Source organism: Podarcis cretensis (genome assembly GCF_951804945.1).
Source record: "Podarcis cretensis genome assembly, chromosome: 16".
NCBI classification, from domain to species: Eukaryota; Metazoa; Chordata; class Lepidosauria; order Squamata; family Lacertidae; genus Podarcis; species Podarcis cretensis.
Window position 1 is genome coordinate 19796192 of NC_137186.1, and position 16257 is coordinate 19812448.

Genomic DNA, 16257 nt, shown 5'->3' on the forward strand with positions numbered 1-16257 from the left:
GAACTTGGAGGAGTCATTTCTCCTCCTCCCTTCCTTCTCTACCCCTCCAGGCCATCAATGCACAACAACAAAGAACCAGCCTTGGAAGTTGCTGGCTCCAGACACTTTATAGCCTAGCAATGTCTCTGGACTTATCTGCAAGACAAGGCGTGTCCAGACTGTTCCAAAAAGCAGGGAATCAAGTGTTTTGGCCCTTTGGCCCTTCCAAGTCACTGGTATATGAAAGACAGGGGGTGTCCACAGGCCCCTCCCACCCACCGCCTCAGCTGAAAAGGAGGGGCCTGGAGCCCTGTGGACGATATGTGTCATTGTGATTCTGTGGGCTAATGAGATGTTTTTGTTTCTCGTTTCATAAAATTTATGAAACACATGAATGCAAAAGAAACCTCAGAGTGGTTTACAAAAAGAAGAAAACAATGAAATTATCAGTAAACAACAGCTGAAAACAACTACAGTGGTACCTTGGTTTAAGAACAGCTTAGTTTATGAACAACTCAGATTAAGAACGCTGCAAACCCAGAAGTAGGTGTTTCGGTTTGTGAACTTTGCCTTGGAAGCAGAATATGTTCTGCTTCCTGTTGAGTGTGTTCCATTTGTAATTTGAGTCTCCCGCTGCTATGGGAAAGCACACCTTGGTTTAAGAATGCTTTGGTTTAAGAACGGACTTCTGGAACGGATTATAAACAGTTTGTAAACCAAGGTACCACTGTACTTAAAACATTCAGAGAGTAATTAAAATTGGTAAGCTTAAAACACAGATTAAAACACCCGCCAGAGTTCTACATATCTGGGTAGGTTTGCCTCAACAAATTTTTTTTTAACAGGGATTGAAAAGAGTAACCGTGAAGCTGCCTGCCTGACATCAATAGGCAGGGAGTTCCAAAGTTCAACTTCTTACAAACACAGAATGGATATTGTGTATCACTTGTAACATGGCATTCTGCAAATCAAAACAGTCAAACAGGCATATATGGGGTAAGGTAATCTTACAGGTAAACTTGCAAGTTATTGTGGGTTAAGCACAGTGTTTCTCAAACTTGGGTCTCCAGCTGTTTTTGGACTACAACTCCCATCATCCCTAGCTATCACAACCAGTGGTCAGGAATGATGGGAGTTGTAGTCCATCAACAGCTGGGGACCCAAGTTTAAGAAACACTGTGAAGGTGTGGTCCAAACACCTGGAGGGCCCCAGGTTGGCGAAGGCTCACTTAAGAGGTCATCCCCATTTGACTCAGCTTCCTTCTGCGGCCAAATAGGAATGAGTCCATCCAAATTGGTTTCTAAAGTAAGAGTTGATGGTTTGGGCCAGAGAGGGGCTGGTTTCTTATTGGGGTGGTTGGGCAGGTGCCTTGAATGAAGTAGCTAGTGGACAGGATGTTTTAGCGGAGATTCCTGCGTTGCACAGGGTTGGACTAGATGTCCCTCAGGATCCCTTCCAATTCTATGATTCTATCACAGCAGTCTGGCAACCAGCACATTCCACTGTACCTTGTTACTCAGTTTCACAACTCAACTATTAACAAATTCACATTTGAGTCTTCTTGCAGAGCTAGTAAACTTGAAAGGCGAGATAGCCCAAGGGTCTATAGAGCTGGGACTATGGACAATTGACCTGCTAATTACTGTCAATTGACTGCCTTGCATTCGATGATAGCTGAATATTGCAGAGTGCTACCACATCAAGGCTACCACATCAAGCCTTGGAGTTGTACTGACCAGCTAATTGCTATGATAGTCAAGTGGAACATCCACATTCAGAAGGCCAGACACCTCTATGAACCAGATACTCGGGATTGCTAACGCACAGGGATCGCTAAGACTGTCACTTGGCAGGCTGCAACACACGTCTGGCAGGCAGCAAATGTCCTGCTGGGGTTGCACAGCTATGCCATTACAATAAGCTGGTGGCCACTTGGCTTAAGAGATCCAACCACTATGTCCCAAGATCACTAAAATGGAACCTCCATGTACAGTGGTACTGTACCTCTGAAGGTCTAATGCCGAGGACAAACACTCAGGTAAGGGCCATCATCTTCCATGTCCTGCTTGGGAGCTTCATCCCAGAGGGGCCAGACTAGCCATGACCAAAAACAGAACCATTTACCTGATCCAACATGGTAATCACATTAAGGAACACAGGGATGCCAGAAATACCAAGTCTGACCGTTGACTAAACTGACCAGCAGTGCTTCTCCAGCGTTTCAGAGAGGGGGCATTCCCAGCTTTATCGAGAGATGTCCCTTCCCTGCCAGTGCTCCAATTGGCACCCCAACTGCCACCCAAAAACAAAAAGTAGCTGGTGAGGTACTCTCTGGTCCTGTAGGAGTCTGGCCATTTAAGAAGACTGTTGCTCAGTAGCACAGCACATACATGATTTGCATGCAAAAGGTCCCAGGTTCAAGCCCCAGCATCTCTAATTAAATCTAATTAAAGGATCAGGTTGCCAGTTGACAGAGGAGACTTCCTTCTGCCCAAGACCCTCCCAATTGAAACGGATAGTCTTCCGCTGAATGGATGAGATGCTGAACCGAATACAAAGCATCTTCCGGTGTTCTGGGTAGCGGCACCACAACTGCATTTCAAAAACTAAGAATCATCCATTTCTTGTTTTTTTTTAAGAGTCACTGAGCTTGTCTCCTTGCTTTAATTTAAAGCAGTAATTTGCCACTGTTTTGGGGCTCTTCTCTGGTGTTCCAGAACCAGGAAGCTCAGATGAAGCATCTGGTCCCTCGCCCTTGGTTGCCGTCTGTTTGTGTCTGCAGAACACGGCTGGCTGTAAATAATTGATTGCAAGCAATAGTTTGGAATTTAATTACATGGTTTTATAATGGTAGACTAACTAACTTGGGGGTTTTCTTGGTTGCAATTAGCAGCCGCCTCGTCACCGTTCTACTAATTCGTCGATTTAAAGAGCTGACAGTTATTGGTGCAACAGTTACCCAAAGAGGCGTAATTATCGTAGATCTGGGGGCGGGGGTGAGAGAAGCGGGTGGGCTCTTCCCCAGCTTACGAAGTGAAGCGGATCAGAACAGCTTCCCTTTCCGCCCACTTCCAAATCTTCCAGGAAGGCGAGAATCAGTGCAGATCCAGCTAAGGCAAAGAGGAGCTTCCCGGGTGAGAATTCCTGGGAGTGGGCGGGTTAGGAAACCCACATTAATACGACAGATGAACCAAACCCTTCCTGCATATGCACACACAGGGCAACTCTTGGGAACAATTTCAGATATTCTGCACTCCAGGGGCTCTCGCCTGAATGCGACCACATCAGCAGGACATATTGACACAGGAGCTGCCCCTGCAGGGGTCTTTCCTCTGCATTCGGAACCCCACAGGGCCGAAGCTGAGCCAGCATGTGGGCAATTGATTAAATGTTTGAGGTTTAATGCAGGAAACCCACTTGAAAACCCCCGTTTTGCAGAAGAAGGGAGAGAGAGGGTGGGCCCCAGCGGGATAGGATTTCTACTACTGAGCGACTTCTCACATTGAGCAAGACCAATTCAGCCTTGCGAAGGCCATAAAGAGAGAGCAGGTCCGCCAACAAAAGGATTTGGCTCTGTGACAGAGTGTCTGCTCTGACTGCAGAAGGCCTCAGGTTCAATCCCAAGCATCTCCAGTGATGGGAAAGATTTCTTCCTGCTCAAGACCCGGCTAGCTAGGAATAAATAATGGTGAATACAGGTGGGCCATTGATCAGTGTTAGAAACTCAGATATCAAAGCTAGGCACCAAATGGCTCCTTAAACCAGGGTTACACAGTCGCCAAAATGGAATACCTAGTTGCCATTTTGGGGTCAGACTTTTTGGTTCCTGAAATTCATTCTGATTGTGCAGATAAAATATAATGGAAATAATTCTACAGGATGTGTTGCTAGTATGTGGAAACAGGCAAGATCCAAGGCACACGCCTCCAGATGGTGGAGGCATCTGGAGCTATCCTGGCACCTGGGCATCTTCACTTGGTTGCAGGTGGCAGGCAGCCAGGTGCAAAATGCACCTGGTGGATTTTGAACGCTGCTGGGAGTAGATAGTGGCAAGACAGGTGGGCTGTTCATCCAAGGATCAGGGAGTTTCCTAGGTTCAGCAGTGGAAAGAGGTTTATCTGAAGGTGCAAAAGAAGGAACCATGGTACAGTCGTACCTTGGAAGTCGAACACCTTGCGAGTCGAACGTCTTGGCTCCCGAACACCACAAGCCCAGAAGTGAGTGTTGCGGTGCCTGCAGCCAATCGGAAGCCACGCCTTAGTTTCTGAACATTTTGGAAGTTGAAAGGACTTTGGGAACGGATTCTGTTCAACTTTTGAGATACAACTGTATGCACTGCACAGTTGGGGCATAAATTTTCATGGAATTCAACACCACGCAATATAGCGACAAGTCTGACCGTTTCTTTCTTTTACAGGAGTGGACAAACTCATGAAAAGAGGATGAACCCACCCAGGAAAATTAGGAGTGCTAACTAAATAGAATGCTTGGAGGGAGCTCTGAGTACAAGGTACAGAGGGCAAACAAGGAGGGAAGATGGCGGCCCTCACAGCCTGCCTTGGTTGACAGCATCTGCTAGGCCACTGCTGGACTAGACAGACATGACTGAGAAGGCCTCTCCTTGCATCCTTGTGAAACAAAGGCATTCCTCTGCCTGCACCGGAAAGACAAACTAGAGCAAGACAACACATCCCACAGCTCAACTAGGGCAGCATTTGACAACCTGGCTCACACAAGGCATCTTAGACTATGACTCCCATCAGCCCCAGCCAGGCACTATGATGGTCCTACAAGACTTTCTGGGCTAACTAGCCACGATGGCTATGTTCTGCCCTCCACAGTCGGAAGCAGCAATGCTTCTGAATGCCAGTTACTGGAAACAGCAGGAGGGAAAGAGTTGCTTCTGTGCTGGGGTCCTGCCTGTTAGTTTCCCACAAACATGGAGTTGGCCTCTGTGAGAACTGGATGCTATATTATTATTACTAAATTCACCCAAGGACCACAGGGCGGTTTACAATACAAAAATACATAACTTAAGAACTAGACTGGATGGGCCCATTGGACTGATCCAGCTGTCTCTTTGTGTTTTTATCTGTTAAGCAAAAGAGTTTTCTGTTGTTTTTTTAAAAAGTCTATTGTAGCATTAAGAAGAGAGGCAGTCCACTGTGCACCTGCTGATGGGAGAAACAGGTGGGAGCCGTTTACAAAATCTGCAGTAACGCAGGAGCTCAGCACCTGCCTCTGCAGCTGAGGTGCTCATGGCTACACCCCAAACATGCGCGCACACACACTCTCTCCGTCCTCTGCTTGCCGCCATCTGTAGCCATCAGGCAGGAGTGCTAAACGGCGCTCCCAAGCAGGATTTTCTCTGGCTTAAAGGAAATGAGCATGCCTAGCTGGGTTTGCACAATAGGGTCATCTTCGCCTCCCGTCCATCACTTTGCAACCAGCCCCACCCCCCGTGGAGAACGTGCAACACCAGGCTGGCCCCCCTTGCCACCAACCACAGGGGCAAAGATTTTGTTAGAACAGTAGCAGGCGGGGGGGGGGGGGAGAGATGGGGAAGAGAAGGAGAAAGTCTGAGGACTCCCAGGCCTCTGCAGATAAGGCAAAAGCAAACTGCTCCCCTATGTCTCTCTCTCTCCAGCACATTCACAAACCACAACAAAGCTATTCCAAAAGGACAGGCCACCTCTTGTCTCTTCCTTAGGATGACACCACATGCTTTTAGGTGTATAAATATCTCTCCATATAAATGTCTCACCTTTTTCTTGCCCCTACAAGTGTGCAGCAAAGCACAACTCTGTTCAAGTATTACTCACAACGTGGGAGCCTTTAGAGAGAAAAGTGTCAATTTTCCATTAGAAACTAAATTAATTAGACCAGAAACTGCTTGCCGGGAGGGTCTGGACTGTTTTCACAGACTAATAACCCACCCTGTAGGATTCCCTCAGTTATATTTTATCTGCACGATCGGAATGAAGTTCAGGAACCAAATTGCTTTTTCTGTGCAACCTGAGCAGGCACAGGCGCCGTTAAGAAAAAGAGGTTGGAATTGGCCAATATATTTGTGGATTGTCCCTGGTTCAAGTGACATGTCTTCTTAAAGCTCTCTCAAAGCTCTTAACCTAGCTCAAGGTAGTCATGTGAACTAGCCAGATGTGTAACTAAGAACCAATCACATTCAGTCCATTGTTTGAAAAATAAGACTTTAGAGGCGTCTTGCCCCTGAACTGGCAACTAGACATTCCACTTTAGCGACTGTAACCTTGGTGTAAGGAGGAATTTGTTGCCTAACATATATCCCAGTTTCTAACACTGGCCACATGCCACTGGTGGACAGGCCAAAAGACAAAATTGGGAACAGCCAGAGCAAGAGGCAAGAGCCTCCCCTTTGTACAGAAAGTTATGTACCAGCCACGCAAAAGGCAGTTTCCCCATACATCCCCAACCCACTCATCTCCCTGTCCTCCGTCCAGTCACATCACAGCTGAAAGATGCATTAAAACCAAAGCAAGAACTGCAGAGACAAGAGTGCATAGCAGGGCTGGTGAGAGGGATAAAGGGGAGGTAAAGGCCACAATTTTATAATTACAGCCAGTTCTAGAAGGGTAGCCTTGCTGCAGCAGGGGGAGAAAAACAGTATTGTGGAACCTAAACGCCCAAGAGATTCAACAGTGCCTCAGCTTTTATGGGGGCATATGTGACTAAGTTGGTTCCAGTGTTTTTCTGCCACAATAAAAACTGTCTGTCTTTTAAAACGGCGCCGCAAGACTCTTGTTTTGCGATTAAAACAGAGAATCGTACAGATTAGCAAGCTGGTGTTGTGGGACCGAAAATTTCCTACTACTTTTGTTTCTCTGCAACAACACATTGCAAAATTATCAGGCAGGCATGGAAGCTGCAAAGTTTTTAGCTTTGCTTACTAAACGTGAAATAAAATAAACAGGCTAAGCAAGACTGCTCTTGTGGGGGGGGGGCATTGGACATTACAGTTAAAAGTTTTCCAGAAAACACAAACCACAGCAGCCAGCGATAAAAGCTAGTACCTTACATTCAGAAATGTCAAGTCCTGGAATTCCTCCTCCTCCTCCCCTAACGCAGGCAGAATTCCATACTCCCCAACGACCATTATCTCCATTTCCAAGAGGAAAACACAAGAACAGTTTTTGCCAGTGCAGCAGCAGCGAGGGGGATCAGTTGCCCCCCTCCCCTGCCTCACGGTCATTTGCAGGCTGATCACCACAACAGGACACACCATCTGCAGCTCTGAGGTCTCCCACACAGAGCCACCCCCCCCCAACCGCCCTCATTCCAACAGGCCGTCTAGCAAATGAAAACACTTGACTGAGGGGCTGCCGGCAACCACCTCATTATCTCCAGATCAAAAACCCCACACAAAACCCTTAAAATGGAAGGCCTGAAATGTGGCATGGCAGGCTCCCTGCTAGACAACAGAGACTGCATTCACACCGATATCATCACCCTAAAATGCCTGCCACAGAAACCAGTGCAGGAAAACAGCACATCTGCAAACCAAAGGGCTATTTCTCCCACAATAGGTAGTTGCCTCACTTCATGACTGAAGGGGACCAGCTCACATGATGGAACGTTCTTTCCTGCAATAAAATGAAAATTCCAACACTCTGGGGTTTTTTGTGTTGTTGTTTTTTTGTTCTTTTTAAAAAACAAAACATTGACCACAGGAAACTAGCAGATCAAGAAGAAAGGTTATTGCTTAGCTTTCTCCCTGACAACCTTCATGCGGGATTTAAAAAACAAACTTGGGGAGGGAGGCATTCCATCAGGTGAGGCCTTAGCTTAGTGGTACATCCAAGACAAAAGTCAGCCACCTCAATGAAAACCAGGCCAAAGAGGCTGCTATTTCCTCATAAATTACAGTGTCACACATAAATGCACTGTGGCACTCAGATCCTACATTTGGGCTTCCTACAAAACAGTGTTAGAAACTCAGGTATATAAGCTAGGTGCCAAATGACTCCTTAAAACCAGGGTTACAATTGCCAAAACAGAATGTCTAGTTGCCATTTTGGGGCCAGATGGCTCGAAAGGTCATATTTTTCGATACCGCTTTTTGGTTCCTGAAATTCATTCTGATTGTGAAGATAAAATATCACAGACAGAATTCTACAGGATGTGTTGTTGCTGTGTGAAAACAGGCAAGATCTAAGACACGCATCTCCAGAAGGTGGAGATGTTAGGAGCCATCCTGACACCTGGGCATCTTCACTTGGTCGCAAGTGGCTGACAGCCAGGTGCAAAATGCACCTGCCAAATTTTGAACACTGCCCCAAAGACATCTGGCAGGCCACTGTGAGAACAGGATGCTGGACTCGGTGGGCCGTTGGCTTGAGCCAACACCCAGACTTCTTTTAGACACTCTTATGGCAACACTTACCAATAAAGCAGCACAGAGTATTCTAGAGAGCAAATATAAACAGCCTGTAGCCTCCTAAGTTGCCGGAGTAAGAGTGGCTGGCCCAGAAGGCATATGATGAGCCTGCTGGATCATGCCAATGGCCCTTCTAGTCAAAAATCCTCTTCTCAGAATGGACAACCAGATGCCACAATGGGAAGCCCACACACAGGTCCCAAGAACACTCTTTCCTGCTGCAATTCCCACCAACTGGTATTCAGAAGTATAGTGATCACGGCTAGTAGCCATCGATAGCCTTCTCCTTCATGAATCTGTCCAATACTCTTAAAGCTATCCAAGTTGGTGGCCATCATTGCTTCCCAGGGGAGGGAGTTCCATAGTTTTAACTATGCGCTGCATGCAAAAGTAATTCTTCTGTCCTGACGTTCACCTCCAACATTTAGCTTCATTCAATGTCCATGAATACTAGTGTTACAAGAGGGGGTGAAAAACTTATCAATACAGTGGTACCTTGGGTTACATACGCTTCAGGTTACATACGCTTCAGGTTACAGACTCCGCTAACCCAGAAATAGTGCTTCAGGTTAAGAACTTTGCTTCAGGATGAGAACAGAAATTGTGCTCCGGCGGCGCAGCAGCAGCAGCAGCAGCAGGAGGTCCCATTAGCTGAAGTGGCGCTTCAGGTTAAGAACAGTTTCAGGTTAAGTACGGACCTCCAGAATGAATTAAGTACTTAACCCAAGGTACCACTGTATTCATTTTCTTTGTGCCATGCAAATTATATAAATTTCTATCATGTCACCTTTTACCTGCCTTTCCCCCTAAACTATAATGTCCCAAACGCTGCAAGCTTTCTTCACAGGGGAGTAGCGCTCCATCCTCTTAGGAATTTTGTTCACACTTTTCTGCACTGTTTCCAATTCAACCATCTCCTTACTGAGGGGAGAAGTTGCTACCGCTTCCCATGGCAGTAAGATTGGGGTTGGCAGGGGCACCAGCAGGGCTGGCAGTGCCCCTGCACCACCCCGACCCTTGACCTCACCTCCCCCCCACCTCTTCCCAGTACACAGCAGCAGCGACACTCCTTCTCCAAGGCTGCTCCCCCCAATTCTTGCTGAAACTATTAACTCCCATGGTGCCTTTGCCTGTGCTGGCAGGGGCTGGTGGTACTTGGAGTGCAACGACATGTGGAGGGGAGTCATGCTGCCTACTCCTATAGCAGGGTGCCTACCATGGGCAACATCTTTCATGAGCCTCAGCTACAAAGCACTGAAATGCCAGCTGCCTTGGGATTGGGCCTTTATCATGACGGGGCTTCAGTTTCGCCTCTGCAGCCCAGCTCTCCAAGAGACCACAGTCATTATTTCAGGCATGTCCAACAGGTAGATCATGATCTACTGGTAGATCACTGGATGTCTGTGGTAGATCACTGGCTCCCCTCAAAGCAGCTCAACAAGACTGGCTCCCTAAAAAAAGCTCAACATGTTTGACCCGAACCCCTCAAAAGGGGGTAGATCACTGCCAGTCTTTAACTCTGAGTAGATCACAGTCTCTTAGGAGTTGGCCACCCCTGATCTAGATAGAGAAGAGCCATAGATTGGTAGCAGTACACCTGCCTTGCATGCAGAAGGTCTAAGGCTCAATCCCCAACAGGGTGGATTCATGTAGCATTCAGAATTCCAAGATTCCGATCAGCAGCATGTAGAATAATCAATCAATGTTCCATCCCCTATAAGCAAGAAGAACCCCTGCCCCCCCCTTTGCGCTTCCAGGGCTGGGAAACAGGGATTTCAGGCGAAGTGGAGACCCCACATCTCTCCCTGCTTAAAGACACCACTCCAGACAGCAGGGGGCAGAGAAGCTGCAGCTCCCCCAATCACCACCTAAATTAAAAAATCCAGATGGGTTTCAAGCAAGTCTTCTGCCTGAAGCTAAGTCACGGCTTAATTAAAAAACTCAAGAGAGCAGGATCCTGCACACTGACACACATCCTCAATGCAGGCACAGGTGCCAAGTCAGGCAAGAGCAGGATCAGCCCCAGAGCCAAATAAAAGAGTCCCAGCGCAATCAGCCAGGGCTCCTTGATTAAGCAGTTCTCCCTGTGCAACTTCTCAGCAATTACTATGTTCACGCCTGAAGGGGGGACCAAATAAAAAGCTCCAATGTGAACTCGGGAGAGCATTTTCCCATCGCAGAGAGAGCCAAGGCTGATCTTTGAATACAGAGAACAAAAAACCCAGAAGATGCAACCCAGGTGTGAGGATCCATTAGCAATTCAATATTTATCCAGGAGGAAAAAGGAAGAAGATACGTAAACGCAAGTGATTTATGGTTCCATTCGCATGTAACACCAAGCCAAACCATGGCTTTGGGCAAACCCACAAGCTCCCGGAAAGGAGATCACAAACTTTGCTCCTCCTCGGTTCCTGCTGCGTTGCTGCAAGCTAAGCCATGGTTTAGCCTGTTATCCATAGCTGGGCTCATGGATTGTCTTCTCCAGACAAACTATCAGCCAAGAAGAAACCTTGCAGCAGGATATGAAAAGGAGATGGCAATCTCCTCCCTGGGAAGTTGCAGCGCCAGGGGTCACGAGTGCACTCAGGTCCTGCTTGTGGGCTTCCCATCTGCTTGACCACTGGGAGAACAGAATGCTAGCCTAGATAGGCCTTTGGTGTGATCCAACAGCTAGGCTAGGATATTCTTTAAAAACACTCTACAGCAATAAGAGAAAGGTAAGGGGTGGAAAAACAAGACAGTTGTCCAGTTGTAAGAGCGCCATGCAGGAAGTGCATACTAACGGGCCATTTTCCTATTGCACACCATTCCCAGATGAAGCAAAAAGTGACCACAGCAGGAGAGCGCCATTTTTATTTTGGCTCCACATTCAGTAAAGACACACACCTTGTCCTGGCTTGTGCGACAGAGCATCCAAGAAAGTCTAGGTTTCCCCTTGGACGTGTAAAAGGGTTTCTGCCTTATCCAGGGCGGGGAGGTTCTGGAATCCTTGGTAGGTTCACATTCACACTATATATTTAAAGCACAATGATACCAAAGAAGAGCAGTTATATGTTTGCCATGTATGTGATATGGGATCATAACTACATAACCTCCTCATTCGCAGAGTAGCTGCTGGAATGGGACTGCTGAAAACAGTGTATGGCTGGAGAAACTGGCCTGCAAACAGGTGAATCTGTGCACACAGCTTTGTTTAGACATCAAACCATACAAGACAGCCCTTGGACTCCCCATCCCTTACTCAACAAGGTGGAAATGGAGCAATGAAAGATGAAGGGACATTGTTTATGTATGGTCCATAGTGTACATCGATGGTTCCAATAATGGGAGGGGGAGGATATGAATCTGTATATCTCTGAAGAAGCTTAATGAAGTTGTAGCCCGTGAGAAATATGTGCTACCATCACTAGAGGACTTTCTCCCAAAAGTGACAGGAACCAAAGTATTTACTAAATTGGATGCCTCAAGCAGTTTCTGGCAAGCACCAAATACCAGAGTTATACACCGACGCCATCTATCACACTCTTCAATGCTTGCCATTTGGAATTGCAACAGCTTCTGAGATTTTTCAAAGGAAGATGACAGAACTTGTCCAAGGCATAAAAGGAGGTCTTCATGGATGACATCAATCAGGTACAGTATTTGAAGACAGATTGGGGACACAGGGGACAGTCTTGACTTAGATCCATGAATCTGGACTCAAGGTAGACAAGGAGAAATGCGTTTTTCACAGAGGCAAAGTTCTTGCAACAATTAAGACATGCCAGGTGAAGATAAATGCTATCAGAGGCTCAAAAGCAGAACTACCACACTGTTTTGGAAATGTGAATTATCTTGCTTGATATGTGCAAGACGACCCCGTAGAGCACATCCTCTAAACCTATTACTGAAATCCATCACGTCTTCGTTTGGGAGATCAGATTAGCAGGCTGCCTTTACAAAGATAAAGGACACGATCTCCACTGCCCCACGTTTGCAGTTCTATGATGCCAACATACACAGCACTTGTGCAAACAACCGCAAGCTAGGTAGTATACACGATTCAGAATGGACGCTGGCAACATTCTACTCCAGAACTCTTTTCACAGCAGAGAAACATTACAAAAAAACAAACAAAAAAAGCCTGAAGTGCCTAGCTAGTATTTTAACACTAAAACCCTTTTGCAGATGCTCGTTCCAGGCTCCTCACAGACCATAAACCCTTGGTGACCTTGATTAAAAGGAAAATAATTAGACCATGACGACACCAATGTCTTCTCGCAAGAATGATAAGATTCAAGCCAGTAGCTGAATACATCACAGAAAGAAAAGTTGGCCATACCACTGCCAACACCTGCCAAAAACCCCCCCTCAAAACACAAGCAGAGAGTTACAAATTAGAGAAGACTGCTAAGGTACTACATTCTTCCAGAACCTAGCAGCATCTAAATGCAGGTTTCAGTGAATCCAAACAGCTACTTATGGAAATCCACAACCTTTTAATATATTTCAGATCAGGACGGCCTAAATATCCTGGTAATGCTTCAGAGATGACTGTTAAGTACTTTGTTGAGAATGGGCCACCAAGTGAATTGGAAAGTCTAATAAGCGAATAAAGTCTAATAATGTTGTCTATGAGGAAAGAAAAGGGCTGGAGCTGGGCAGGACATGAGCAATAATAAAATCTTATCCTGTGGCTATTACAGAATAAACAGATTGACATCATGAAAGGAACCTTTTGTCTCTACACCCTGATTTTAGATAGACCTTGGAAAAGGTCCATAGCTGATCTAGGTGAACTGGATATATTTACCATATATTTTGCCATATTACCGCCCACCCTCGCTACCTTCAAGGAAATGGAAAAGCAGAGAGAATTGGCATATGAGGACAGCAAACCTTAACATGACCCAAACATTGCCCTTTTTAGCTACAGAACTTGGGTTTTGGATACGCCACTGGATTTGGCTCAGATATATTGCAAACGGGAAGACAAATCGGAACACCCATTCCAACCTTGGGAAAAGTTGCTTCTTCAGTTTTCCAAGCTAACAGAAGTTACAACTGTGTTTCTAGGGCTGGTTCAATTTGGTACAAGAACTATATTTAGAGTTTATATCAAACTCAGTGAACAGGCCAAGGCTAGGCTCCAGCTTCTACGCAAGGAGCATGGAGCACCCACATGTTGACATTGAATGTGGAATACAAAAACTTGTTTTTCTCTATCCCTGAGAATGCAATTGGCCAAATGAAAGCTCAGCTTTTCTGAGACACTACCAAAGCCATCTTGCAAGGCTCCCAGCAATGATACTTTGCAGACAATCACTCTCTTGGGTCAAGTTATTTGGAAATGTTTAAGATTTAGTGATGAATAACTAACATCAATGACCTGATGTTTCAACAATGCTGACTTATTTCATTATTGTTCCTTTAAAACAAAGAGATCAAGATATGTGGATAGTGCCATTATTTAGTCTGGTCACTAGGTGCCCTGGACTTAGTAGTATCTGGCTGCAGTCAAGAGTTTCTCTGTCTTGGTCTAAAGGGAGACAAAGTTTTCATCAAGCATCCTGCCTGGAGTGGCCTCCAAGGCTCCCATGTTTATATATGCAAAAAGAGGAAGTACCTCATGACCCACTGCTTATCTTTGGAACTCATTGCCACAGGATGTTGCCACAAATGGCTATTTAAAGGAGTCTTGATAAATATACTGGGGGTGGGGGTGGCAGTAAGAAAACTGCCTCAACTAGCTACAATAGCAAAACAACTGGCATGGAGATCACCTTCTCATCCTGTGTGAAACTCCTGGAAGGCCAGCAAAACTGCAAACAAGCTGCCGTGCTAAAAAGGCCCACCCCCAAGTAGCTTTGGAAAAGGTCTTGGAACAGCCCATAATTCCCCTACCTTCCCTTCTGGGTATTTACGCCTGTTTGGAGGAACGGAAGATGCCCCTGGCGAGGGCGTAGCATCTTTCCATCCAACAGAAGGTGGAAATTCCTCCATTTTGGGGGGTCTTTCTTGCAGCTACCCAATTTTCTCATACACAGACACACACACGTGAGAAGCTTTTCGGGGTCTAAATAAAACAGGCGTTCCACCGTGGCTACAGTCTCCCAAGTCGATCTGTGCGCTCTATCCGGGTTCCCAGCCAGGCACACCTTTGGCTTCGGAGGCCACCGCCGCTCCAACGGCCACGGCCAGGCAACAAGCCAAAGAAGCCGCCTTGCATTCCCATGACGCCTTAGGAGGCAGGCACAGAAACATGCCGGACTTGCGCTTCAACTGCCCAGCCGATCACTCCGCCGGCTCTCTGGCGTTTGGGTCAGTTACTGTTCCAGCTACCTGGCCAAACAGGGCCCGTTTGCACAAGCGATTTGCACCAAACACCCCTCCTTAGGCACAATGCTCTACACGAAACCATTCCAAACGTGGCCCTGGCGGAGCAACCGCGGGCTCCCAACGTCCGTTTCCCCACGCCCATGTGTGTTTAAGACTCTTATCATTCAGATTAAAAAAGCGGGGGGGGGGGGATACAGGAAAATCAACAGCTCCCAGCTGTTTGGAAGCCCTGCAAATTTTCACCTGACCAGCCCACGCAGGGGAGCAAACCCGCCCCCACTCCCCGGGCGCGCCACTTCCTCCAGTTTTAAAGATACGTGCTGGATGCAATTTAGTAGAGATTGGGGCGGGAGTGGGGGGGGGGGGAAGAGAGAGAAATGGGGGAAATGCCAAATCAATCCTGCAACCACCATCCACGTCTATTTCGCACCCGCCCACCCCCCTCCAGCGCTGTACGAGACCCGTTTCCCTCCCCCACCCGCTCCTCCCCATTGCAAAGATTTCCCAGGCTTCCCACCACCACCCCACACCCCCTTTGCAAAGCGATCGATGCCCCCGTTTCCCCTGGACAGGTTACCCAGGCAAATCCCAGGCTCTACAGAGGCCCGTCGGAGCAGGAGGATTCAGCAGTCGTACCAGACGCCCTCCCCAGCACCCCCTCCTCTCAAACAAGCTCCTCTCAAGTCCCCTCCCGCACATCCACAGCTGAAAGCCGGGGGGGGGGGAGAGCGCAGACACGGAACGGCCCCTTCCTTTGCCATCCTTGCAAAACTCTGATTTCGAGGGGGTGGGGGTAGAGGAAACAAAAGGAAGACCCAGCCGCTCTTTCGATCCGAATTACCATTGCATCCAGCAAGCAGCGGCCCCGATCCTACTGCTCTCCGGCTTGCGTATGACAAAGGCGGACGTAGCAGCTTCCTTTCCTTCCCTGCTTCGGCGGCTTTTGTTCGTTCCCGGCCCTTTCTCTCCAGCCACCCAAACTGCCTGCAAAATTCCAATTTTCTCTCTCTCTCTCTCGGGCGTCTCCTTCCGTTTTCCATGCAATTACAAAAAAGGAAGAGGGGGAGGAAATCCAATTCGAAAATGTGTAAGATAGAAAGGGGAGAGGGGAGCACAAGGATTCAACAAGCCTGCGGTCCCTCGCCTTGGGAAAAGGCGAGAAGTCGTTGCAAACAGCCGCACCGCCCACACTGGCAGCTCCGGATCCACTCCTCTCCGGCGTCTCCCGGCGTGTGAACAGGAGAGGATTCGAACCTGTGGACGCTCCGCGGCTGTTCCCAGGCCCGCGCGCGCCTCCCTCCGGCGCTTCCATTGTCTCCGCCGCGAAGTTCCCAGTGCCTCCACTCTCCCTCCCGCCCCCCTCCCGCCCCAATTAGTTTTATGGTTTACTGTTAAAGGGAAAGGAAGACAGAAAGCAGGGTGGGCGGGGGCGAAACTTCGCCTTCTCCAGACTTTTGACCCTTTCCAAACGCTTTTAAAATAAAAATAAAAGAGAGAGAGATGTCTAGGAAATAAACTGGAGACGACCAAGGCAGGAGCCAAACTT

At 47.5% G+C, this 16257-nt stretch overlaps 1 protein-coding gene across 3 annotated transcripts in view; it reads right to left on the reverse strand.

Moving 5' to 3' along the window:
* Positions 1-15993, reverse strand: part of VANGL2 (VANGL planar cell polarity protein 2) — a 42497-nt gene extending 26504 nt beyond the window's left edge. For 2 of the 3 annotated variants that reach the window (XM_079956214.1, XM_079956211.1), the window contains exon 1: positions 15553-15993. The gene's annotated coding sequence lies outside the window, so the exon portion shown is untranslated. Of the gene's footprint in view, positions 1-7034; positions 7158-15552 lie in introns of those variants that run through there. The other variant, XM_079956212.1, reaches the window with a different exon arrangement.
* Between the last annotated feature and the right edge of the window lie 264 nt (positions 15994-16257).